Source organism: Protopterus annectens, chromosome 5.part0 (assembly GCF_019279795.1).
Source record: "Protopterus annectens isolate FY-2018-M chromosome 5.part0, PAN1.0, whole genome shotgun sequence".
Taxonomy (NCBI): domain Eukaryota; kingdom Metazoa; phylum Chordata; order Ceratodontiformes; family Protopteridae; genus Protopterus; species Protopterus annectens.
Genome location: NC_056735.1, coordinates 595,822,622 through 595,850,086, shown reverse-complemented (window position 1 = coordinate 595,850,086; position 27,465 = coordinate 595,822,622).

Sequence of the window (27,465 nt, the reverse complement as noted above, 5' to 3'; positions counted from 1 at the left end):
TGGAGCTAAGCAGTACTGTGTGCAAACCCACTTTACAGTGCTTTAATGTGCCTTAATGACCTTATGTATTTCTTACAGTGTCATGTTCATGTACAAAATAATCCACCCTGCCATGATTTGAAACCAGGTCCCTTTCAACTACAGCCTACTGCACTAGCCCACTAGGCCACCCAGATCCTAATTAACACAGGTGTTTTCAGGAACATATACTGAGTGCCACTGACAGACTGCAATTGAAGCTAATGGGAGAAATGGGTGTTTACTTTGGACTCTGATGAAAAAAATACACCAGTAGACAGCCAAATAAATATTAATGGCACTACATTAGGCCTGGAATAACAGGTAAGTGTTCACTTTTATTTGCAACATCTTTAAACACACCTGCTAAGCCATCAATGGCACAGTACATATGTTTAACTGGGACCCTGCTGCAGAACAACTGCCTGTGAAAGCCATGCACATACCAATGGATGCAAATAATGTGTGTCATAGCTATATGTATGCACATATATCTGGCAAATAAAGCTGCTAAAATACTGACTCAGTAACTCAGTCTGATAAATGCCTTGCATACAGAACATTTTGCCACACACATTCCTGTGTTTGAATCCAGTTTATTGCACTTCAATTACATTGTTGTGAACACAGCAAGTAATGACTGACTCATGCAGTTTTAATTGTCATAGGTTATTGCTACTGAATTATCAGTTACCCAGTTTTGCAAGTAACCACAGTACACCTTGGTAGTTATATAGGTCCACCTGATGTGCACATGTTCTGTGTAGTTGTATATCCACAGTTTTTACTGCATGGCCTCTACTGTCCCATGTGAATAGTTTTTGAGGTATGTATGTGCTCCAGCAGCTATTGGGGACTTGTACACATACAGAAAGGACAGACTCATAGAGTAGATAATACTGTTGTTAAATAAGTAGCCTATAATTGTACTAATGGACTGTTTTCACTCTCTGCCCAACCCTTCTCTTCATTTACATATTATTGTTATCCATTGGTTATGATTTACTAATAACATATGTTGTCAAATTAACTGCATTTTGGGGCATGTGTATTTTTATTGGTATGTATTATAATGGTGGCATATTAACATATCTTGTTGAATTACCTATTTTGTTGGCCTTATGCTGTAACTGTTACTGACATGCTGTTAACATACTGACTGTTCTTCCATGTATTGTTGTGTTTCACATAATATGCATTGGAATGTAATTGGGTTATTTCCACTGTTCTGGTATGCTGTTATTACTAACAATGTTTTGCTCATAATTAACCTATACTTATTGCTATACCTCCATCACCACAGCATGTCAGGGTAGGCCAGTTCCTGTGATCTGCCTACCTTGCCTCAACTGGCCATGGCACCAGGTCCTAGCACATCTGTTCCCCAGACCAGTGGTTCCCCCTCTACTGCCCCAGCAAAACCTGTGGCGTCAGGTAGAACTGCCTCAGGGGACAGGGCCTGGCCTTCCACTGGGAGTGGTGGTGGTAGAGGGGCTGCAGTCACCCAAAAGTAACTGCCGGTCATGGTGTGCAGGATCATTCATTGGACCTATGAACATCATCTGCACCAGATTGAGGGCACACTTTCCAACCTGTTGGGGCAGGCTGGCCCTGGTGCCCAGCCTCCAGAACAGCCTCCTTCAGGGCAGTGAAGGACAGTTTTGACTGTTCCATGGGTGGGGATGTGAGCCATGCTGCTGCCATCTGGAGGCACGTGCACCTTGAAGTCCACAACACCAACCCCATCCAAGGAATTTACCCCCTCATGTGTCACACTCTGCCTCTATCTGTTGTCTTGTCTATCTGCAAATGCATCCTCTCCTACTCAACTCATCTCCCCACATGTACCTATGTCCCTTCCCCAACATTCCACTCTCTCTCCTTATGAAAAAAAGGGCACCAGTCGCACAAAAAACAAATAATCGCTCCATACATAGCTCTCCATTTTGCACGTGTCCACTGGATATAACTAATTTGGTCCAATTGGCTTTACAACAGATTTATATTGTCCTCACCCCTCTCTCAGGGTCTTGAGAGTCCAAATTCATCTACAAAATCTGTCAAAATGCACAGCTGTTGCTGTACAAGAAATGTTTAGCTATGGTTCGTTCCTACAGCTTTTCTGCACATCCCTACCTGCTTTACACTGTGTTTTCCCTCTGCTTGCCCCATTTCACCACTTTCCTATCGCTCCCTTTTTTTTTATATTTTTTTAGCATGAGTTTGCCCGGATTTGAGTGGAGCACTTTGCCACTTTGCTTAGCTCAGCTAAAATGAGCTTTAATGTGCTTTAATGAGCTTTAATAATTATATGTGTTTATGACAGTGCTAATTACATGTAGAAAATAAACATCTCTGCCAGTCTCAAACCCGGGTCCCTCTGAACTATAACACATTTCATTAACCCACCATGATACACAGGTCTTAGGTTAAGCATGTGTTTCCAGCAAAACATACTGATTACTGCCTACAGTCATTAAGCATGTTACTGCAATAACAAAACTAATGGGAAGAATAGCAGTGTATCTTGGGCTCTGGGGCCATAATACACCAGTGGACAAGTACAGACATAATAATGAATGTAAGTGAGGCCTGTGATAGCAAGTATATGTGCCCTGTTATCAGCAACTTGTGGAAAGACACCTACTAAGGCATCAATGGCAAAATACATGTACAACTGGGACCCTGGTGAAGAAATACAACCATATAAAACGGGGTCTGTATTATGTGACTGAAGAATCTCTTCTTCGAACACATAATAATCGACACATATACAGTAAATGCTGTAAACTGCAAATGGCCACATCCTCAAATTTTTTCCTCGGGAAAAAATTTACGTGGCCATAAAATAAAAAACAAACAAACTTTAAAACACTAATTAAGTGGGGGCTTTCCCGCCACCCCCCCCCCCGATGTGGGAGGGCTGTGTCCCCCACACCCCCCTAACTAAATATATCAAACTCTAAGATCGCTCTACATTGAGAGGAAAAGGGCAATTCTGGATAATGGCTAACTGAATTTATTCCCCGAGGAAAAAAATTTGAGGATGTGGCCATTTGCAGTTTACAGTGTTTGCTGTATATATGTCGATTATTATGTGTTCAAAGAAAAGATACTTTGATCACATAATATAGACCCTATAAAACCATGCACATATGCATGGATGTAGAAATGTTTCACACGGCCTATATATGTGTGCATATATCTTGCAAATACAAATGCACCTACAGTGACTCAGTAGTTCAGTGTGTTAAATACCTTGCCTACTGTACATTTTGCCACATGCAGTCCACAGTCCTGTGTTCAAATCCAGTTTTGTGTTACAGTTCAATTACATTATTGTGACAACAGCAAGTAATGACTGAGTCTTGCATTCATAATCCACACAGGTTACTGCTAATTAATGAACTGCTACACAGTTTTGCAAGTCAAAGACCTGCAGGTAGGGACACACTGCACATATCTATATAGCCTAACTATATGTTGCATACTACTCTGGTATTGGCACTGCTGAATAACGGATGTTACTTAATCACATGCCTCAGTTGGACTGTAAAAGGTACAATTACCCTAGCTCTACCATAATGACAGGCCTGACACAACTACCACATATACACGTACAGCTTGCTGTCCTCCAAAGTGTTCACACTCCCCTCTATATGTTCTAGACTGCAGCAGCAGCCTGTAGCATACACAGCTGTATGTAAAGGTAGCTGCTATAGACCTTCCATACCCCCAACCCCCTAGAACAAGGAATCCAGAAACAGCCATACTTAATGTGGGGGCAAAGACCAAGACTTGGGGACATGTTTTACAGTCTGCTCTTCCAAAGATAGGTGATAGAGTAACAGCTATTGTATTGGCATGCATATTCTGACAGGTATGAAGTCTGACACTCAGATGCATGTCTTTCATTACTGATGTCAACCCACAATGATTTGCCAGTGATTTGACAGATGATCACAATGTCATGGGCCACTGGCCACACATATTAGGTGAAACTGTGGACATACTGCATAAATCTCTACAGTTGAGAGTTATGATACCTACACTCTGTGATGCTATAGTCTCCATGCCTCAGTACTGTCCATTTGAACAGCTATGAACGTGGCCCAGGTCTACATGTAGGCCTTATATATTGCATTGTGGTGGCATACCATTGGCTAATGATTGTGCAATGCAGCTGCTTTGGCTACAATTAACATATCAGAACCAGACAGACATATGCTTAGGGCTATGGATGCAGCACAGTCTGACATCCATGACTGCCTCCACCACATTGTGGACACCCTTGATCAGTTCACTGATACAGTGGACAAATGGTTGGCTGAGATAGTGTCTGTCTTGGACTGCACATTGTGCTGGAATATCTGGTTGAAGTTGAACATCAGACATGTGGACATAGGTCAGCAGCATCATCTGCTCAGAGTCCATGAGGTCATACATAGTTACGCTCCCCTACTGCCAGTACCTTCAGCAGTACAGAGGAAAGTGTGCTGTCCACACCACAATGTGGCAGGTCATGAGCACATGATCCTGGGTGGTTCTGTGGAGGACACAGCCCCAGCAGGCAGCAGGTATTAGCATCGCATCTGGCCTTGGGCATGGTGGTGCCAGTGCTTCTCCTGACAGAGCCAGTGCCAGTGTTCATGGCTGGAGAGAATGAAGTTTCCACTCCACCATGTATGGTCCACAGCTGTCGAACATACACACCTGTAGGGCTAGCACTGGGCTTGACTGTGTACATGCACACACTCAAACACCACTGTCACATGAAGGTCACCTACAGACACACATGGCACCTCTCCATAGCCCATCTAACCCACACCCCTCCTGACACACACACACACGCACACACACGCACACACGCACACACACACACACACACACACACACACACACACACACACACACACACACACACGCACATATGCCATCGACTGATTGTCATAGCCTTGGCCTCCAGCACCCCCAAACCATACCGAGTGCATGTGGTGATACCTCTGCCACATCCCTGCCCTCCATGCCATCAATACAGGTTAATGCTACTATGTGTCTGATGCACAGGATGTCTATATTACTTGACATGTAGTTGTGTATTGCAGGATTGTTTTATGATGCCACCTGTTATGGGCCACAACAGGTATTGTATGCTGGCATGTGTCATGACTACACACCACAGTATGTGTATCTTTGTTGCATGATGTTGGACTGGAGGTAGTTTTCCAGAATGGCAGCTGTGTCACATACCTGTGTATATTGTCTGTTCCAGGAGTCTGATGGGATACACTATGGGTACATGGCAGCAATACACCAGTAGAGGATGGCATGACAGCACAGCAGACTTATGATGTCAGCAAGGTATGACAGTATATGTATATGGCTCCCTTGATGCATATGTGTAGAACAGTCTATCAGGGACATTGGGGGCAGTCGATTTATTCATGCATTCATACTTTGTGATAAGGTCTGCTACCATTGCGGTATGTCACTTAGGTTATCCAAATGTACAGATCTAGATGGTGTGGTGATGGTGTTGACATGTCTACAAATATCCTATGTCCAGGTCAGATAGTTGGTGGACATCAGTTATGTTTATGTATAGGAGGACAATGCAGGGCTAGCAGATACATTGTATGGAAATAGCCCATAAAGGCAATTCTGCAGCACTGCACAGGGATATATTTATACACACACACACACACACACACACACACACACACACACACACACACACACACACACACACACACACACACACACACACACTTGGTTGCTGTAAGTATTGAACCTCTATCTATTTTCTATTACACACTATAGTTCATAGTACTTACAGATTCTGATAACCATGTCCAGACAATTTTCTATGGTTTCTCCTGCTAGTCTGGTTTATATGGGCATCCTGAGACAGTATAGCAACTGTCTTATGTACACAGACAACCCTCTTCTGCTACCACCAAGACCATAATATGTAAAAGATGCAATTACATTAAGAACCTAGAACCCTTGCTGTCTCAGTCACAAGCCAGTACAACTGGCACAGAGAAGGTTGTCTGTATAAACAGTATGAACACCACAACTCTAACACCACCATCTGTACAACACACTCCTACATATGCATGAGTGCTCAACAAAAACATACCTAAACAAAGGAGACCTCTGAAGAAAAAACACTCACGCACATCACAACCCACAACACCAAACATCACACATAGTACACATGTCTGTGTCTCACAGCCTCTAAGGCCTTGCCACAAATCCAACATACTAGTCACAGGAGAGTCGGTCATGAGACACACATATGTGCCCCTCACCAAGCTAGACAAGGAGTAAGTCACAGTAAGTTGCTTGTCAGGTACTAGAATCTGCCATATCATGCACACACTCAAGTCTCTTAACAACAGGTACTGTTATGACTCTGTCATAGTCCAGGTTGGTGTGAATGACTTGAGACATACCTCTCTGGACTATATGAAGAGAAACATAATTGAGGTCACTGATAATGTGTCCCAGGCAGGTATGTCCCTAGCCTTAAGCAGTATCCTAACATTACTCAGAATGATGCCTCAATACAAACAGGAAATGATTGACTTTAACAATTGGCTTAGTTTATGGTGTCATTCCAAGGGGATTCAGTACCTGACAGCCTGGGAGGACATGATTGACAGCCCACGATGCTTTGCCAGAGATTGTCTTCATCTGTCTCCCCTAGTCTTCAGGCTTCTGGCAAGGGGTCTTGCCTCCCCAATAGTGCCTTTTTTAGACAAAGTCATGAGCACAAAATTACCAACATGAAAAATTCTTCTAAATGAAATTTAAAGGTCATGCTGCTAAATGCTAGGAGTCTTAGCATGAAACTACACTCATTGCAAGCATTTCTTGCTCTGGCGGATGCTTACATTTGTGCAGTCACTGAAACCTGGTTCAAAGCTGTGGAGATCACCCCAGCCTTACAAGGTTACTCATCCTACCATAATTTCTGACCCCAAATGGAGGGTTAAAAAAGCCAAAGGAGTGAAGTTTCAATATTTATCAAAGAATACACACCTCTAGGCTGGTCAAATGGTATGAAGCACAGGAAACACTCCAAGTGTAGTTAACTGTTGACAAAACACCTATTCAAATCATAGCTAGCTACAGACCCCCATCCATGACTCAGGATGCCCACTCCACCTATCTGGAGTTACTTGAATCCAACAAGATTCAACCCTCTACCCTGATCCTGAGTGACTTTAACTACTGAACCATAGAGTGGAAGACCTGTTCTAGCCCAAACATGAATGCTGAGAGATTCCTCGACTTCATCAAAGCCAATGCATTGGATCAGCTGTTCAACACCACTATGAGAGGTTAAAATATCCTGGACCTGGTCCTAACCAACATGAGTAGCCACTGTAGCACTCCTAAAGTGTCATCCTCCTTGTTAAGATCCGACCATAAAGTGATCACTTTTGAAGTCACCATCTCCCATGACCCCCACCCCCCCTTGTCAGGATCAAATGAAAAAAACATTTTCAAAGCTGACTACAATCTCCTCAGAGCAGGTATAAGCTACACAACCACTGTCCCTTCAGTTGGAACTAGCACTAATGTCGAAGTCTTCACCAAAAAACTATATGAGCACCTACATAGCTGTATGGACTCAGCAATACCTGACAGGACTAAATCATCTTCCTCAAGGAAGAGTAAACCTGTCTGGTGGACAGTATCAATAAACAAACTGTATAATAAAAGGAAAAAATTGCTGTCCAGGACCAAGAAGGAGCAGGTGTCAAGTTGGAAGCAATCTCTCCTTTGTCTGAACAAGCAAATAAGGTCAGTCGTGAAATCCTCTAAGGCTAACTTTGAGTCCAAACTGGCCACACCCACTAAGGACAATCACAAGGCCTTCTTCAGATATGTCCGCAATCTCAAAGGTAACACCCAAATCTGCTCTGAACTGGTGGTCAATAACACCACATAGACAAATGCCATAGATAGAGCCAACCTGCTGGCAGACAGGTTCAGTGAAAACTTCACCCCTGTCCCCCAATCACTAAACAAGGACATCCACAGCACCTGCTCCCCTCCCCTCATCACCAAATAACAGGTCCTTAATGCCTTTTCAAATGCAAAAAGAAAACAGTCTCCATGGGACCTGATAACATCCCTGGCTGTATCCTACATGAACTCAGGCATGAGCTGTCAGCTCCATTAGACACCCTATTCAATCAAAACCTAAGCACTGGCTTCATCCCAGCCGAATGGAGGACAGCCACTGTCATCCCTCTACAGAGAGGTGGAGCATCCACTGACCCAGGCAATTATAGGCCCATCAGCCTAACTAGCCTGATCTGCAAGGCCATGGAATGCATTATCATGGACCTTATAAAAAGGATATTGGCAACCTTCAAACGCTTGACCCCACACAGTATGGTTTAGTTAAGGGAAGATCATGCCTGTTAAACTTGTTCGACTTCTTCGAAACAGTCACCAAAGCCATGAATGAGGGGAAGACAGTGAACACCACCTACCTTGACCTAGCCAAAACCTTTGAGACTATTCCCCATTCGGGCATAATAGATAAACTTTCCCAGTTAGGCATCAACCCATATGTTGCTAGATGGGTAGCTAACTGGCTCACTGATAAAACCCACTCAGTCAAAGTAGGGGAAGCCACCTCTAGAAGTAGACCCTGTAACGAGTGGTGTACCCCAAGGATTGGTCTTGGGAGTTCTACGATTTAGGATAAACTTTTCTGAAGTGCAAGCCAAAACCAGTGGTCTGTGGCTGACCAAGTTTGCAGATGACTGCAAGCTGGGCGCTGTCTTAATTTCCCCTAGTGATGTAAACATCCTCCAAGAGGGCCTTAATCACACTAATGATTGGTGCCAGAAGCATGGCCTCAAACTGAATGCCCAGAAATGCATCATTATCCTCTTTGAGGAAAATGGCATCCCCTTAATTATCACATTAATAACAATGTACTAAGCACGCAATCAGTCATAAAGGACTTGGGCACCCAGGTTGATAGCAACCGCACTTTTCACCACCACATTGTCTCCATCGTACAGAAGGCTTTCTACATGACCCACATCATAAATAAGGGTATTTCATCCAGAAACAAGGAGGTCATAACATCCCCTGTATTCCTCCCTTATCAGACCCACTATTAAGTACAATGCTCCCTTCGGCATGTACTTTGCCAAGCACATGCAGCAGTTGGAGCGACCACAGAGGTTCCTGACCAGGAAAATTCAGGGTCTCAAACACCTATCCTATGCAGATAGGCTAAAAGCCCTGTCCCTCTACTCAGTCTCATGCAGACTGCTCAGAGGTGACCTGTGTTTGGCATACAAGGCCATTTCAGACCCAGCATTGATGGAGTTGCTGTATATCCATAAGACAAACTCCAGTCAAACAACCCACACACAAGGCCATAACCTGGTCTGTGACATTAATAGAACTTGTTGGCGGGATAAGTTTGTTTCCCAAATACTCTCCCATTTGTGGAATAGACTCCCATCTCCATGTCAAGCAGAGTACCTCTCTAGCCCTCTTTAAGAGGAACCTGGATGACTGGATGGGAACCAGAACTTACACCTCTGGGATCCCACCTGTGTCCCTGCTGGACAGGGTAAACAGGTGCTGACTTTGAGGGAACATGGATGAAATTCTTAGCTAGGCTTATAAGGGTCTCCAGGCCAATAGCCTAGTATTTTCCTATGAACTTATGAACCTATGGAATTTATCTGATGTTAGACTGTCAGCTACTTAAGTTGGATGACATCAGCAGGCCTTCTAGAGGAGGGCAATATAGAGGCCAGCAGCTAATCACAGGGCATAAAATGAATAACCATTGCACAGAGATAGCCCATACAGGCTTGTCTGATTTTGTAGCCAGTTTATTAAAAATGAAAAGCAAGTTCATTCTAAATTATAATACTTTAAAACTTAAAGGTATGTATCTGAATGTGAATTTAAATGTATAAGTTATAATATTGTATATATGATGTTTTGTAACTTATTGTATATGGAAAAATATGTTACACCTTTTTATGGTATGTTTGTCTAAGCAGGTTCCTGTAGTAGATCATTGAGTGATGAAATGGTTGTTTAATTGGAGCAGTTTGATATAAAATGGGAATGGCTGGTGGCTTATGTTATTCCTTGAAGGTTGTTTGCCAAGGTACCAGAAGCACCATTAAAAGGTGGAATTTGTTTCCAGTGACTGCCTCCTGAGTGTATTTTTTGGATATTTCGTGTTGCTGTGTGTTTGGATTTGTCTGTGGTGCTGCAAGGGATCATATTTCCAGAAATACATAGAGTTGGATGATGTAAGATTAGAATCTCTACCTATCTACAATTACACACTATAGCTCGCAGTACTTATCGCACGTGACACGGGTTACATTTGTTGTATATGTGATTGCAGGCACAGTACATCTGGAGCATGCAAAATAGCTTTCTGTTAGCATGCGTGGCCTGCAGAGTGATATTGTTTGGTACTGTTATTGTATCTAGAGTCCTAGGAGTGGGGAACCTGTCACTGTCCCTGCTATGTGTGTACAGTTAGCACTATGGCCATATATGGCTGGTTGCAGTTAGATAGCCAAACATGTGGCCAGGAACAATATGTCCTTTTCAAGGCATGCATTGAACCAGTGTACAGTACAACACCTGCTCACCTGTGTCTGTCTAAAAGCTGACATTCCACAGGTACAGGGGTCTCTGGGTGAGTGAGTGGGATTATGTACTGTCATGGCCTTGGTTTGGTTCCTTTGGGCAACTGTTTTGATGTGTGAGTGCAGATAGCCTCAGCATTCTGAGGGTTGGTGGGGAAGTCCATACATCCCCACATTATATATATATATATATATATATATATATATATATATATATATATATATATATATATATATATATATGGGTCTACTACACTATACTGACATGACACAACACCGACAACCACAATACCGACACCACAAGAATGAAACTGCAAAAACACGAAAGTTCACATGCCCGACAAACCACAATCCCGACAGTTAACAAAACAAAAAGTTCGCTGTTCCACACAACACACACACAAAACAAGCACACCAACAACCTAAAAACCTACACTACACCTTACACACAACTATCTATGCACTATCTATGCACTAACCTAAACCCTAACCCTAAGGTGTCACTATCGCACACTTACCTTACCCACACCCTAACCCTAACTCACTTAATCTGCCCCTCACTATCGCACACTTACCTTACCCACACACTAACCCTAAGTCCCTCACTATTGCACACTTACCTTACACGCACCCTAACCCTAAATCCCTAACTATCACACACACACCTTACCCACACCCTAACCCTAAATCCCTCACTATCGCACACTTACCGAGTCGCGCTCACACGTTTCCCATGCCATTGTTTTTGCTGTCGGTATTACAAGTTGTCAGTTATCTGCTCCATCGGTCTTCTGGCGTAAGTGATGTGATTGTCGATCTTCCAAGCTGTTGGTCTACCTGAGGGAACCCATACATATATATATATATATATATATATATATATATATATATATATATATATATATATATATCTATATATATACACACACACACACACACACATATATATATATATATATATATGTGTGTGTGTGTGTGTGTATAAGTGTGTATAACAGGGACGTCCCTATATATGTTGCTGTGTATGTACATTACGTATATTACGTTTTTAGATATATGTGCAGAGTCTATGTATCATTGTAATATATATAGCTATCTATATCTATATATATATATATATATATATATATATATATATATATATATATATATATATATATATATCGGTATTATATGTATATGGGGTACATACTGATAGATACAGTACACATGCAGGAGGGAGATAGGGTCAGACAGATATGTACAGGTAGCTGTCTATATGTGCAGATGTATTTCCACATAGTAGGTCTTAGTGGGGAAGAGGCAATAGAATTGCACTCAAGTTTGCTAAGTGTAGGAGCATGCCAGTGGGACTGTCAGTACCTACAAGGTGACTCCAGGCCAGAACTACCTGCACTCAAGGATGGGATTTTGTGCTACAGACATTGGCAGCTGCACCTGTTTCTGCAGTACAGTACTTCCCTGACATTGTCCACAGCATTCTCCGGCTGTGTGCTCTAATTAATATGTGACTGGGATACATGACGTAACACCACATACAGGGTGACAGTCTGCATAACTCTAACTGTACATTTTTTTTCATAATGCCCAGCATTTCATCCCATACATCTGGCCTGTTCCTCGTGCATTTGGTGTTCAAGTAAAATGTTGTATAAGGCAGTCAGTGAATAGTACTAACTACAGTCAAACAGTTGAGTGTTGGACTTTATAGCCTTCAGATATTCTGTACTGATGCAACCTGCTTTTTTACTAGCCACCTTCTAGTTTTGGCCCTTTGTCCCCCCATTTTCTCTGGGTTTGTCCAACCTTCATGCAGTAACAGAGTGAGAGGTATGACAGTCTGTGGGGACACAACCATACGACTACCTCACATACAAAAGATGTGACTACTGCCAGATTCAAACCATCAACACCATCACACATGTTAACGTCTCTACTCTACTGAGCCACACAGGCTGCCAGACAGAGATGTGGCATTCATCACACAATTAACAGCATACAGACATATGTTGTCACCTCTGTGTTATGTGAGACATAGAATTTGTGGCCAGGTTCTATATCACAGCCCTGGAATTGGATGGTCTGCTGATATATCTTTGCAGATATATTGTTACAGCAGTTCTATGGGTACACTGATGAGTTGGGGATGGGGATGACCAGCCCATGCTCTGCTGGCATAGACAGTTGTGCGACTGTTGTGATACCCCACTGTTAGCCATCTTCCTTGAATGCTGCAATGGACTTTTCAGCCATGTGGCCTAGTGCATATTATGGGGAACATACTATTAGACAGAGTACCTGTTGTCCCAAGTGTCTGTTAGATCTTCCCAAATAGACCAGTAGCCCATTATAGTCCCCTGCATACATGTAGCAGGTCCATACATATGCTAACATATTCTAGTACCCCTTAAAAGTGGTGAATAGGTGTGTGACTTACCTTGTGACTACAGCAGTTGTCAGACTTGTAGTCTGAGGCTGACTCTGTCTGATGCAAGCAGTACACAGCCAGTATAATGAACGACCAGCCAGTAGAAACACAGGTTTATTCAAACTTGACGTCTCGGCTTTAACAAAAGCCTTCAATGAGTACACAGCCAGTACATGGTTAGAAACAGGTTGTGTGGATTGGCTGACATAATTTTTATTAATATGCATGTAAGTCAGAGTAAGTTGTCAGTCCCTAGGGCCCTATGTTGTCAGTGCATGTGCTATGCGTTGTTTCATGTCCAAAGCCAGGGCATACTAGACTTGCCTATGTCTGTATGTCTGACTACAGAGACTACTTCAAGGATTTTCTCCTCCAAATCCCCTGTGGATGTAGCTGTGGTGTCCTAGGCCATTGGCAGGGACTGTGTATCCCTTCCCTCTGCTAATCCTGCTGTAGTTGTTTCCACAGGATCATATTGTGTAACATGATACATACTTTGAACATGTGTGCAAATGTGGCTGGAGAATACTGCAGGGCTCCACCAGATATATCAAGGTACCAGAACCATGACTTCAGCAGCCCAAACACATGTTTTATGATGTTCCTAGTTTGTGTGTGCCTCATCATGGTGTTCTTCGGTGGGTGTGCATTTCTGATGGGTGTCATCATCCATGGGTCCAGTGCGTAGCCAGCCTCCCCCAGTAAATGGCCCTGTGGGATGACCCTCTTAGCAAACATCTGGTACAGCTGTGATGCATGCCAGATATGGGAGTCATGATAACTGCCAGGGCTGCCAGCACACACATTCATGATAATGCCCCTGGCATTGCACATGACCTGGCAGTTGATGGAGTGGTACCCATTGCAGTTGACATAGATTCTACCCTCCTAACTGGGTGGTGCCTTGTTATGTACATGAATGCAATCTATGGCATCCAGTACCTCAGGGTACTGTGCTACAGGGTAGAAGTGTTGCATACTCTGGCCCTTGCCTCAGGAGTGAGGGGAAAATAAATATGTTCACTGGCATATGGTAGCATGGCATCCAGGAAATGGTGGAGTAGCCTGGATGCTGATGTCTGTGAGACCCCCATCATGTCCCCAGTTAGTTTTTGGAAGGTACCAGTAGGTAATATCGTAAGAGCTACACATACCTTTATTTCCACTGCAATGCGTTCCCCTATGTTGGCTCTCAGACTGAGGTAAGGTTGGCAGACCTCAGTGAGATTTTTTAGTATGTCCCTGTCTACCCTGTAGTGCTCTACAATCTCCAGTTGATATTGCCCCTGGAAGCTTCCCCTTGACCTGAACACTCTTCTCCTTCTCACTCTAGGCCTATGGTCAGCAGCAGCACTGACATCAGCATCTAGCATATACATATGCAGCAGACCTGCAGCAGCCTCTAGCATTTCTTCAGTTAAAAGACCCAAGTCTCTACTCCACTGGTGCAGAGTATGGGGGTGAAATCAGATTGTAGGGTTTCTGCAACTTTATTGTGCTCTGCTGTAGGTGCAGACTTTCTGATTAGCTACCTATTCCATCTGCCAAGTACATCATTAAGGACTGTTAATGGCCCTAGTTTAAGTGGAACAGGGATCATCAGTATTTAAGATGTCATTTTTTTGGACAGCTTTCCTTGCTTAGCACTGCAGCGTGCTGTGCAAACATTATCCGTGAAGGTAAACAATGTTCAGCACTCAGTCTACATGACCCCATGAAAGATCATGCTCAGCACGGTGGTGCACCGCGCAAACACACTCAAACATGGTGAAGCATATGCCCCGAAGGTGAACAAAGCTTAGTAGTCAGTGTACACACACCCCTGCTCAGCAGAGCACCATGGCATGCAAACAGGTGCTACTAAGCTCCAATGAGCTCACAATTCCTCAGAAACACACCCCTTTGTTGTCAGCTACCTTTTCTGTGGAGTTCAACACAGTTCTGTGCCTACACGATCTGTGGACATGGATACCCTTTTGTGCTATACAGTAACCCCAGCTCATTTGCATAGGGATCATTGCACAAAACCTGGAAACAACATGGTTCCACACACTGCCTTCTTAGCAACAGAGCCATTCCACCATTATAGATACTCCAAGCAAGGTCCTGTAATACATTGCTGTCATATATTGATAAGTTTGTTTTTTACACTACTTTTTATTTTTTTTCATAACAACTTGTTTGCTCACTGCAGCATGCCATATTAAACATTCCCAGATTATTAAAAAATATATTTTACATTAATTTCTATACAGTTTTGAAAACACTGTAGATAACTTTGTACATTTCTGTCTTTGCTATGCTATTTGTACCCATCTACATGCCCTTTTATGGCCCCTGTTGTTATTTTCACATCCTATGCACAGAATATTTCTGTGTACACTATGGACACCAACACTGGGTCTGCAGGACTCCCTATCTACTTCCTGGATCACTCTACCTCCCACAATTGCATGCAGTTCACCTGCTTATTAGGTAATTTGCATGCCACAGATAATTCCATGTTGATGCACTCATGTGCGCCGCTCAGTTCTGTTTACTGGATTGCACACCTGCTTACTTTCATGTCAGCAGTGCCACTATGCCTACCTGGAAAATAAGCCTGTATTAGCTTTATTAAATTCCCCCCAATATCTCTAAATTCCATTAGAGTAAGAGGTTTATTTATCTTTTTAATGTTATCTTCATTTAATTTGCTGGAGATTTTTTTTCAAATGAATTATCATTTTTTCTTTAGTTATGATATTATTCTTTTTTATTTAAATTTTTGTAATTGTTTTTAAAAGTCGATAGCATTTCTTCTATGTCTAATGTATGATTTTTTTTTGTTATTGGGTTTGGTATATCATTAGTTTGCGCATCCTTGCTCATTAGCTTATTTCTGTTTGATAGACAATTTTTTTTAGCAAACATTGATTAATTATGAAATTTAATTTCTTTTAAAGCAATTTCAGTTTCATGACTTGATATTTTTTGGTTAGATCCTTTATTATGTCTGAGTCATTAACTTTTAAATTTTGTTGATCTAATCTAGCATAGTGCAGTTTTTCCTCTATTATAAAAATCTCTTTATCCCATTCTTTTAATTTTTTACATATACATTTTTCCATTATTTATCTAATATACATTTTAGGTAATGTTGTCAACCATTTCCATATCATTTAGTTGGAGATGTTTTTCAATTTGCTGTAAAAGATAAGATTTAAAATCTTTTAACTTTGTCATATATGCTGCCATTTTATATATCAATTGACAATTTCTGTAATCTAAATTTATATTAACACATAAAGATTTATGATCAGTTAATGGACAAGGGATAATTATAAAGGTTTCAGTTTTACCTACTATAGCTAATGGCATATTTTTGTCAGTACATGTTTGTGTACCATGAGCATATGAATAATGAGCAAAGAAGATATTTTTTTTACTATGTCTCAGATCTCTTAGATTGTTTTAATCCATGTATCTAATAATTTAGAACTAGCAGATAATTTTATTTATTGATTTATTGATTGATTGATTTATCAATTTATTTGACATTTGCTGATCAGGAATGTCTGGCTGAGCTTGCACACTTTTTCATCAGAGGCCCAGGGAGAAAAGCTCCACAAAGTATTACGTACACTGTAAAATTGTTTACAAACAGTACAGTATACATGAGGTAATATAAACATGCATTATACTTCTTGGGTTCCCACTTGTAGCATGAGAGTTTAAAAGGTGTTATTTACAAAAAAGGCAATAAAACAATGTGTTAAAGTCATTCATATATCTCCAATACATAAGGACTTCACCATTTAGAGGGGAAGTAATGACAATTAACTCAGAGTTTAAGATAATAGTGCAGAAAGTACTGAATATCAAATCTTAGTTCTTGTAGGCAACAGCATGTACATCAGTAATCAGAAGCAGAGGGAAAGCTGATAGAGAGAACAGGTGATAAAAAAGGTAAAGTGTCAAGAGAAAAAAAAAGGGAGGGTGGCTATGGGTAAAAGAGGGAAAATTTCAGATTTTTGTAATTTATAAATAAGAGAGTAGAGTAGTAGTAGCTAGAATCAAGTGAAATCTGAGAAAGGGGGAGTAAGCAAAGTGGGAAAAGAAGGGAGAGAGGTAAATATGAGCAGTGGAGAAATTTAGTGAAAAAAGGTATTACAAGTTAGAGTTCTGTGGCTAGAATTACGTATGAATTGAGAAGGGGCTGTATGCAAAGGGGGTCAGGTGATTAAGTTCATGGTTGTGTACAGGAGCAAGTCCAGGTATTTGTAAAGTGAACTTTTAGGGTAATTTTAAATGGGTGGGGCTTTGTGATAGATCTGATTGTTAAAGGTAGCTTATTTCAATGAATAGAGGGAAGATAGTTGTGGAGGGTTCCACCAATTGATATTTTAAGTTTGTAGATGTCAAAGAAGTTTTGGTTGGTGCTTCTAAGTTTCTGTTTGGGAGGTAGTAATTTAAGATGTTGCAAATGTTAGGGCAGAAGGAAGGTTTATAAAGGATGGAGTGGATAATATTAAGTTGAAAGAAAAGAATTATGAGGTATGTGGAGTGCAGGTCTATCCATGCATGTAATTCTGCAGTTTTATTCAGAATACAACTGATATGTAAAGCTTGAGGTGCTTATTAGGGTAGAGTTATAGTTTGGAGTAGGGTTACAGTGGGTGTTCTTGATAGATGAAGCAGGGTTATAGTACTTGCATATTTTTTTATCTTGAATGCAATAAGAAGCTCTTCTAAAAACTAGATCACCTTTCCATAGGCCTTGCTGAAATTCAAATTGTTTTTGCAGCTTCTAAACCTAAGTCAGGGATCAAATAAAAATTTGCCGAAGTGTACATGCTATTACTATAAAGAATAGTTACTATTGAACATATTCCTTTGGAATCTTTATATTTATCAATAGTTTTTGGCTTCAGTAAACCTTTACTCCATAAGTTGACAGTGCCTCTTCTTTTTTTATTGAATGTAATGAAACTAACACTTCATAAATGAAATTACTTAATAACTGTATGCTATCTTCTAACATGCGTTTCTTGAAGAAATGTAATATCACCCTTATCGATTTTCAAATACTTCTTTAATTATTTTCTTTTATTGCTAATGTTAAGTCCTTTTACATTAATAGATATTAACATTAAAGAAAACATGTTATTCTGGTATGATTTCATTACTAAAATTCTATTTATACATTGAAGATATATTTCATATTTGACTACCATTGTTACTGGCAATTTCATAACACTGAATACCTCTATATCATGAATAATAAATATTTCAAAGTCCTTTCTTTCCCTTTTAATAGACAAATCAGTTAAAACTGAATTCAGTACTACTAATTCAAACATTTTGATAATAATTAACTGTAACTTATTTGCAACCCTACCAATTATGGATACTAATGTTTTCAATCTTCCTAACATACTAGACACTTTCCCCAAGATTTAATAAACTCCGTGTAGGCACTGTGTAAAGCCTACATGGAATGTATCCATGTACATGGCCACTGTCCCCCTTGGCAGCATGCCATGCATATTATTGATTGAGTGCTGCCAAGGTAGCGCTGAGGAACATGAATATTGAATCAGTGTTGTCTGTTTTTTTTTTAAATGCATGTTTGTGTGGCGAGGTACGGAGCACAGAAATGCCAAGCTGGGCTCACATGTAGACAGCTGACAGCTGTCAGACATCTAAATATAGAAACCATATGTAAATAATAAGCATAATGACATTTTATTTTTTTAGTGTCCCCTGGAGCAGTAATACCCAACACTGCAGTTAGTGCAGGAGCACCAGAGGGAGCATCACCAGTTCTGGTCATAGACATGCTGGGACCCAATGTCACAGCCAGTTGAGGCAAAATAGAGTGATTAGCCGGAACCAGCCTACCTTGACGTGTTGTGGAACATGGGGTAAAGCAATATTTTGCAGATAGTAACAAACAAACCATTGTTTAGTATTAACAGAATGGAACATCATATTTATTAATCCAAATGCATATTCATGTATATTATGTGGAACATAACATAATGTAACATAACAGTCAGTATGGTAACAGCATGCCAGTGTGAAGTAAACCATACGGCCAACAAAACAGTTAGTTTAACAAAATATTTTAATGAAAAATGATAATAAAACATAACAAAAATCAACCACATTTTCCAAAATATAGTTAGTTTAACAAAATATGTTAATATTAAATAATAATAAAACAAAACAATAATCAACCACATTTTCCAAATTATAGTTAGTTTAACAAAATATATTTATATTAAATCATAATAGAACATAACAATAATACCACATGTTCCAAAATATAGTTAGTTTAACAACATATGTTAGTATTAAATCATAATAATACATTAAAATAATGAATAAATTAAGATAAGGGGTGGGGAGAGAGAGAAAAAAAATTAATTAATGAAATTGCAGATGATATCCCTCACAGCACTGGTCATACATACTTCTACAGGTGTGTGCTGACAGTTGTGTTTACAGTGACTACAATTCTCCTATAGCTGGTGTAGCATGTACACCTCTCAGGCTGATAGCATAAGAGGCAAACACTAACAAATGCAGATACAGAACTACTCATAACGGTTTCACATGATGTGGACTTATATAACTACCAGGTTGTTCTGTAAATGGATTTAGCAATACATTCCATTCCAGGTAATAATTTATCTGGTAAACATGTGACAGATGGATTAGTCAGTTCTAATTACATTACAAGAAATCATGACACTTGTGAGGCATGTTTGTGTACAGTAATTAAACTAGACAGCCACCATTCCTTAGTTGGTAGGCATGGGAGGAGGACCCACTAGCTGTGACTGCATGGGACATCTGAAAATACTTTAATAATTGACTGCAGCAGCATAGTACGGACAAGCAAGAGATACAGCCACACTGGGATTACACAGCTTTATTTCTGAGTCAACAATGCTGATGCACACATTCTTCTTAAGTGTAAAATTCTAGGAGTTCTAAACACAATATCTGCACATAATATGGGCTAACTCACCCATCACATTTTTGTGTTTTGGGGGAGAGAGAAATTGTGAGCATTACATGACTGATAATGAAAATGTAGTGCTACATAGTACTGGATTCGAACCCAGGACTGTGTGTGATAAAATGTATAGTGTTAAAGGAATTTAACAGACTGAGCTACTAAGGCACTGCTGACTACAAGGTTACTGATACTTGCCTGGAGACCACCTGGAAACATGATATGAATTGTGCAATAAAAGTTACAGGACTTTCCTCTAGCATTCTAGTACTGTTACAGTGTTTTTACTAGACTGCAGTGCCAATAGAACATGCATGCATGGTAAACAACCATACTGCATATATTACTACAGCTTTATTTCACTTTCAACAATACAGGTGAATACATATTACTGTTATTGGTTTGCAATATCAGTGAAGTCCACACATGTGATGTCTGGCTGTGAAGTAGGCTACCTTACCCATATACCCTTATTACCTAATGTCTGTGGAGGACAGAGCATTATGTGACCAGTATTAGCCGAGAGAACCCTTGAACAGTACTATAAGTTAAGCAATACACTTTGCAACCATTAGATTTGCATTCTACACTAATACAGTGTTATAATTGACTTCAGCAATCTTACCTTACAGTCTCAATGCATACAACTCTACTGCAATGGTTATGACAAGACAATTCTGATGTACACCATTTTCCCTGCTGTTATTGGCATTGTTTCTTGTTTTTATTGAACTACAGTTATTATGCATTTATTGCACTACAGGTCTAATGCCAACTTTATTGCACTACAGCTCTAAATCCAAATGTATTGCACTACAGACTTTATTGAATATAGTTTATTGCAGTTAATGCTTTACTCTTTCTTGCTTATTGCACTACAGTTGGCATAATACATCCATACTCATCACACTCACAGTGCAACCTGACCAGGTGCCTGGCATGAGACTCGACATTGTGACCCTTCTCAACTGCAGCTGCTGGGGGAGAAGCACATCATTATGCATACCAGTTTTGCAGACATTCAGATTACATATTGGTAAAACCGAGGAAAAAGTACTTACATACTTGTGGGGCATTCCCTGCCCTCACTTCTTGGACCCAGGTGTCCAAGGTTCCCCCTTTCATTTTTTCAGGTCATCATGGTGGTGATGACACTGTTCACTTGTGTAGGGGATACAAGTAACATTGGTAAGTTCTCTGGCCAGCTGGTCCCAGGTCTCCGCCTTACACTCTGAGCCCTGGAAGCCACCCTGCAGCAACCTATCCTCATGTTTTTTCACAAGGAGCCCAACCATGACCCTAGACTCCTAAATGCCCAACCACTGAGCCCAAAAGTCATATCAACAGATGATAGAACTCCAGTGGATTCTGCAGAATTCCCACCTAGTGCACATTATATAGGCTGTTTTCCCACCCTTAGACATCATTGATCAACATTCATAAAAGTGCCGCATTTCTTAGCAGTGCACAAACCAGCCAAACAGAGCTGAGCAGCATCAAACATGCACAATCATGGTTTTAGGGAAGCTGAGCACCATGCTAACATTGGCAGAGGTTAACATGTTTATGTGGTACTGAGCAGATTTGAGCACAGTTGCACAGAGTGCAGTGAAGCCATATTTTAAAATCTTGTCCATAATGTCTGCAACAAAAATGCAGACAGCTTATGACTTCCTTGTATTCGAGCCCTGGACCTACTACACATACAGCTGTAACTCTACCCATTAAGTTACATGCATATTAAGAAATCTGGTATACCTTCACATATACCACTGAGCTACCTGTTAGCAGTGATGAGCACCATGCCGCGCTGCAGAAACATGCTTAAATACACCAATAAATAAATGATTAATTACATCATGTTTCAACTTTTAGATGTCTGGAAGGTGTCTGCCATGTATGTATGAGCTCTGCTCAGCTTAGCTGCACTCTGCGCCTCAAAGGGCCCAGTCCCTCTCTGGGAGTGGTGGCAGAGGGAGCGTGGACACCCATGATGAGATACTGCTCCTGGTGTGCAGGATAGTCCACCGTGGATATGACCAATGCCTGCACTGGATTGAGGGCATGCTGGCTGACCTGGTGGGGCAGCATCACCCTGGTGCCCAGACTCCAGCACAGCCATCCTCGGGGCAGTGAAGGAGCAGTGCAGATGCTCCCATGGGTGGGGACATGAGTCACACTGCTGCTATCTGGAGGCATATGGGACTCGGATTCCACAATACCCTTGCTGTTCAAGATGTTCACCCCCTCATACTGCCACTGTCTGCTGTCTTGTCTGTCTTGTTTGCTTGCAAATGCATCCTCAGCTACCAAACTTACCTCACCAACATGTACCTATGTCCCTTTCCAAAACTCCAATCTCACCTTAAAAAAAGAAAATGGGCATCGTCCCATGCATAGCTCTCCATTTCACACATGTGTCCACTGGACAGACGTAATTCGGTCCAGTTGGCTTGACAATGCAGTTATGTTGTCCTCATCCCTCTCATTGGGGTTTGAGATTCCAAATTCATGTATAAATCTGTCAAAGTGGACAGTTGTTGCTTTACAAGAAATGGATAGCTATGGTACATTCTTATACCCTTCCTGCACATCCCTCCCTGCCCTTCAATATGTTTTTCCACCTGCTTGCTCCATTTCACCACTTTCCTATCTCCCCTTTTCTCTTTTCTTTACTTTTTTTAGTGCGGGGCTGCACAGTGCACCATGTCACACAGCTTCGTTTAGGTCAGCTAAATAGAGCTATAATGAGTATATATGTTTTTGACATTGTAAGTCACATGTACAAAAAACACCTCTGCCATGTTTCAAGCCCGAGCCCGTCATACCTGCAGCATACTGCATTAACCCGTCATGTCACACAACTCTTAATTAAAACAGGTGGTTTAAACAATACATAGTAATTGCCACTTACATTAATTTGGTATGTTTCAGCAGAGCTGCACACTGAGCCACACCACACTGTGCAAACTGGAATAAACAGTAATGGAAAAACTGAGAGTGTACCTTGGATTCTGGTACAATAGTACACTACTAGACAGCTAAACACATGATAATGGATATAACTGAGGACTATGATAGGAGGTAAATGTGCCCATTTAGCAGCAACATGTAGAACATCACCTGCTAAGGCATTCATGGCAAAATACATGTTCAGCTGGTACTTTGGTGCAGAAATATATCCTTATAAAGCCATGCACATACTGATAGATGTAGACAATGTTTGTCACAGACTGTATGTGTGCATATATATCTTGCAAGTACACCAGCCGTAGCAGTGGCTCAGTAGCTTAGTATGTTAAATGAGCTGCATACAGTACATTTTGCCACAGACAGTCCTGGTTCAAATCCGGTGTTGTGCTGCATTTCAATTACATTATTGTGAAGACAACAATTAATGGATCACTAATACACTCTTTATCCACACAAAGCATTGCAAATTAAATAGCTGCTTATCAGTGCTTGAAGTCAGAGGCATGCAGGTAGGGACACACTTCACATATCCATATAGCAGTACAATATGTCACCTAGCATACCCTTCAACCTCTTAGAGTAAGAAATCTGGACAAAGCCATAAAAAAGTGGTACAAATAGGAACAATTTTGAAATATTGTTCTTACAAATTTAGAAAGTTGATAGAATAACAGGTTTTGCATAACATGAATGTTCTGAAGAGTATGACATCTAAAACTCAATTGCTTGTCATTATTTTCTAACGTCAGTCTTTAATGACTTGCCACTAGTTTGCCAGAAAGTTACAATTTTATGAAAAATGGACCAAAAATATAATGCAAAAATCTGGACATTCTGTGAAAATCTATACAGTTGAGAGGTATGTCACCTAGTAGTCTGCTATTGACACAGTTACCTAACATCTGTCCCTTAAATACATGCCTTCATTGGAGTGTAAAGGGTACCCTCACCCTGACACTGCCTCTACAACAGGGCTAACACAGCTGACTCAGATACACCTACAGCTTGTTGTTCTCCTCCAAAGTGTCCACACTTTCTCCATATGTCTACGACCTGCAGCAGCAGCTGCAGCCTATAGTGCACACAGCTCTGTGCACAGGTTTCTGCTACAGATCTACCCTCTGTGACAATGTAGTCTCCTCACCCCAGTAATGTCCATTTCAACAGCTAAGAAAGGGGCCCATATCTACATGAAGGCCTTATATATTGCACAGTGGTAGCATTTCAGAACCACCAATTGGTTTAGAGATAATCACTTGCTGATGGAGATCATGTTTAAACAACAGACAGCTGGTTATGGGGAACCATTCTGTATGAGACCTTACTCACACAGAACATGCCTTTGTGAAACTTTACCAGACAGTTCAACAGAAGAGTACTGCACTCTAGCAGGTATGTAACTGTTTTTGTGTATAACAGGATTCAGATGGGAGGATAGTGGCATGGGAAATAGGGATTACAGCAGTAAGTCAGTCATAGACCTGTGGTAATGACATGTCAGTGATACTCTGTTGACTTACACCTACAGGGGACATATAATACATCAGGGTGGCATTGTTTTTTGTCAGTGTGGCACACTGGTGTTGTCGGACTGCCTCTGTATAGTAGTTGTTATAGAACACTGCTATTTGTCTGGCACTGCTTCTATTACATATTATTGTGTGGTTGGCCTTAGGGGACACAACACAGTGGACTGGAGTCTTGGTTGCATGATCATACAGCAGAAACTGTCATGGAACACAGGGCATACCATGGTAATGGTACTATCTCCATTGTATCCATACATGTAGTATGTTGTCATACTGTAGGTTATCCCATATGTGAGCAAGCAGTGGATAGTGCTGGCCATTTTGCCCTTGCTATGGCTGTACATAGTGGACATCCATGTATCGCATTTATATCACATTACTGAAAGATGAAAATAGCGAACGCTATTTCATCGAACCTAAAATATCTAAACCACATAATATCGAGCATTCAGAACAGCAAATGTTTTCCTTGGGAAAAAATTTGCTATTCTGAAACACACACACACAGCACAAGCACTCCTAAAAAACATCAATACACACACATACACTTATAATCTTACAACTAACCCTACACTAAATTATACATACACTACTATTCATCCACTTACTTTAACCCAAACCCTAACCCTAATGTCCGTCACTATCGCACACTCACCTAACCCGCGCCCCAACCCTAACTCACTTAACCTGCCCCTAACCCGTGCCCTAACCCTAACTCACTTAACCCGCGTCCTAATCCTAACAACCACACAATCGCACACTTACCTGAACCTGACCCGGAAATTTCTACCACAGCACTGAAAGTAGCAAAGCCACAGAACCAGCCAACCAAATTTTTTCCCTAGGAAAGAATTTGGTGTTCTGCAGCTTCGCTATTTTTAGCGTTCGCTCAAAACAGGTCGATATTAGAACATTTGAAGTTTTAAAACTTCGATGTTCTGATATAGACCCGATGTATCTGCTCCTGTAATGTGTTCCTCTTGTGTTGTCTTTGAGGAATAATGCATCATAGATGACACATACCCTTTTAAGATGTAGAGAATGAGATAATCTTGCAAGGACTAAGGCATAGATGCAGTTTTAGGACCCATCATTGGTAATGATGGCTCCTATACCCGTGATTCTTGGCATTTTTTACATACATTTAACATTTATGCTTCAGCAAAGTTGTTTGATCCTAACAAACATATTCTCCTCACTGTTGATGTAATTTCATTGTATACTTGCATACCTCATGAAGATGGCATTGATGCTGTACGGAGTTATTTAACTAAGAACAAACCTGATTACAGCAATACTGTTGTGTCCACTATTTGTATGCTTTTGGACGTAGTCCTACATAATAATTATTTTTTATTTGGAGGCAGATTTTATAGACAAAGAAGGGGTGTAGCCATGGGGTCCCCTGCTGCTCCCGCCTATGCCAATTTGGTTATGGCTTGGTGGGAGCTTGAATTCATGCCAGTGTTGAATAGCAAATTCAACATCTTTTTTTATTCCCGTTATGTGGATGATTTGATTTTTGTCATTGAAGGTGACAATTTTATAGTAAGTAATTTTCTGTCAGAAATTAATTCCTTTTCTGAATATTTAAAGTTTACCATTGGACATGTAGGTTTAAGTGTCAATTTTTTGGATATTTCCCTCAGGTGGGATGTAGATGAAGGCAGATTTCATAGCCGTATCCACAGAAAACAAACATTTAATAATGCTTATTTGCATTTTCGTAGTGGACATGCCAAGTATACCATCAACAACATCCCCAGAGGGCAATTTATCAGGGCCTGTCGTATGACATCTAAAGAGGCCGATTTACTTGAAGAATTTGATTTTATTTCCTCTTTGTTTTTTAACAGAGGTTACGATAAGACATTGGTAACTAATGCTGCCGATGAAATTCTTCAGAAACGTAATAACATGTATCCCTCTTTATTAAATTTGACTACACTAAATACTTTTGATGTTATCAAAAAAGGGAGGGTTAATCGATTGTATGGTGAGCTTGTTTGTTCACTTGACATGAGTTCTGATTGTCGACATATTCAGCGTCTGTTGGAACACAATTGACGGGTTATTCAGGGTAACCCAGATATTTTTAAAATATTAGGGAACAAGCCATTTTTTGTTCAGAAGAACCATTTTAATATAAAAAAGGCTTTGGAACATGACACAACATGCAGTTCAACTAACATAATGCACCATAGGTCATCTAATAAGCAAGGAATGCATTGTTGTTATGAATGTAATATGTGTCGTTACATCTCTTTGGGCCCCTATATTTCTGTCATTTCATCTGACAGGACCTTTGAAGTTCCAGGATTTGTTAACTGTTGTACACAGGGGGTCATTTATATTGCCCTTTGTTCCACATGTCCAGCTTATTATGTTGAGATGACATCCCGACAATTAAAAATTCGAATAAGGGAACACCTTTATAGTATCAAAACTAAAGATGAAACCAATGCTCTTTTTAAACACTCATTGGTGTGTTGCTCCTTTAAGAAATTTTTGTTCTCCATATTGGAGGTTTGTCAGAGAGACATGAGAGATGGTGATTTTAAAAATTATTTACTACAACGAGAAACTGTTTGGCAAATTAGGCTTCAATCAGATTCTTATCCAGGACTCAATGAGTCCATTAATGTAAAATGTTTTTTAAAATATCGTAAACTACAAGTCAAAAAAGATGAAGACATAGTTTCTCTTCATTTTAATTAACATTCAGATTAGTTGATTGATTAATATTAAGAGATTTTTTAAGTCAATTGTTTAATTGAATCTTTAATTGTTTGTAAGGTATTTATTGGATGTGTAAATGTTGATTTTCATTCTGATGAAGTCCACGGA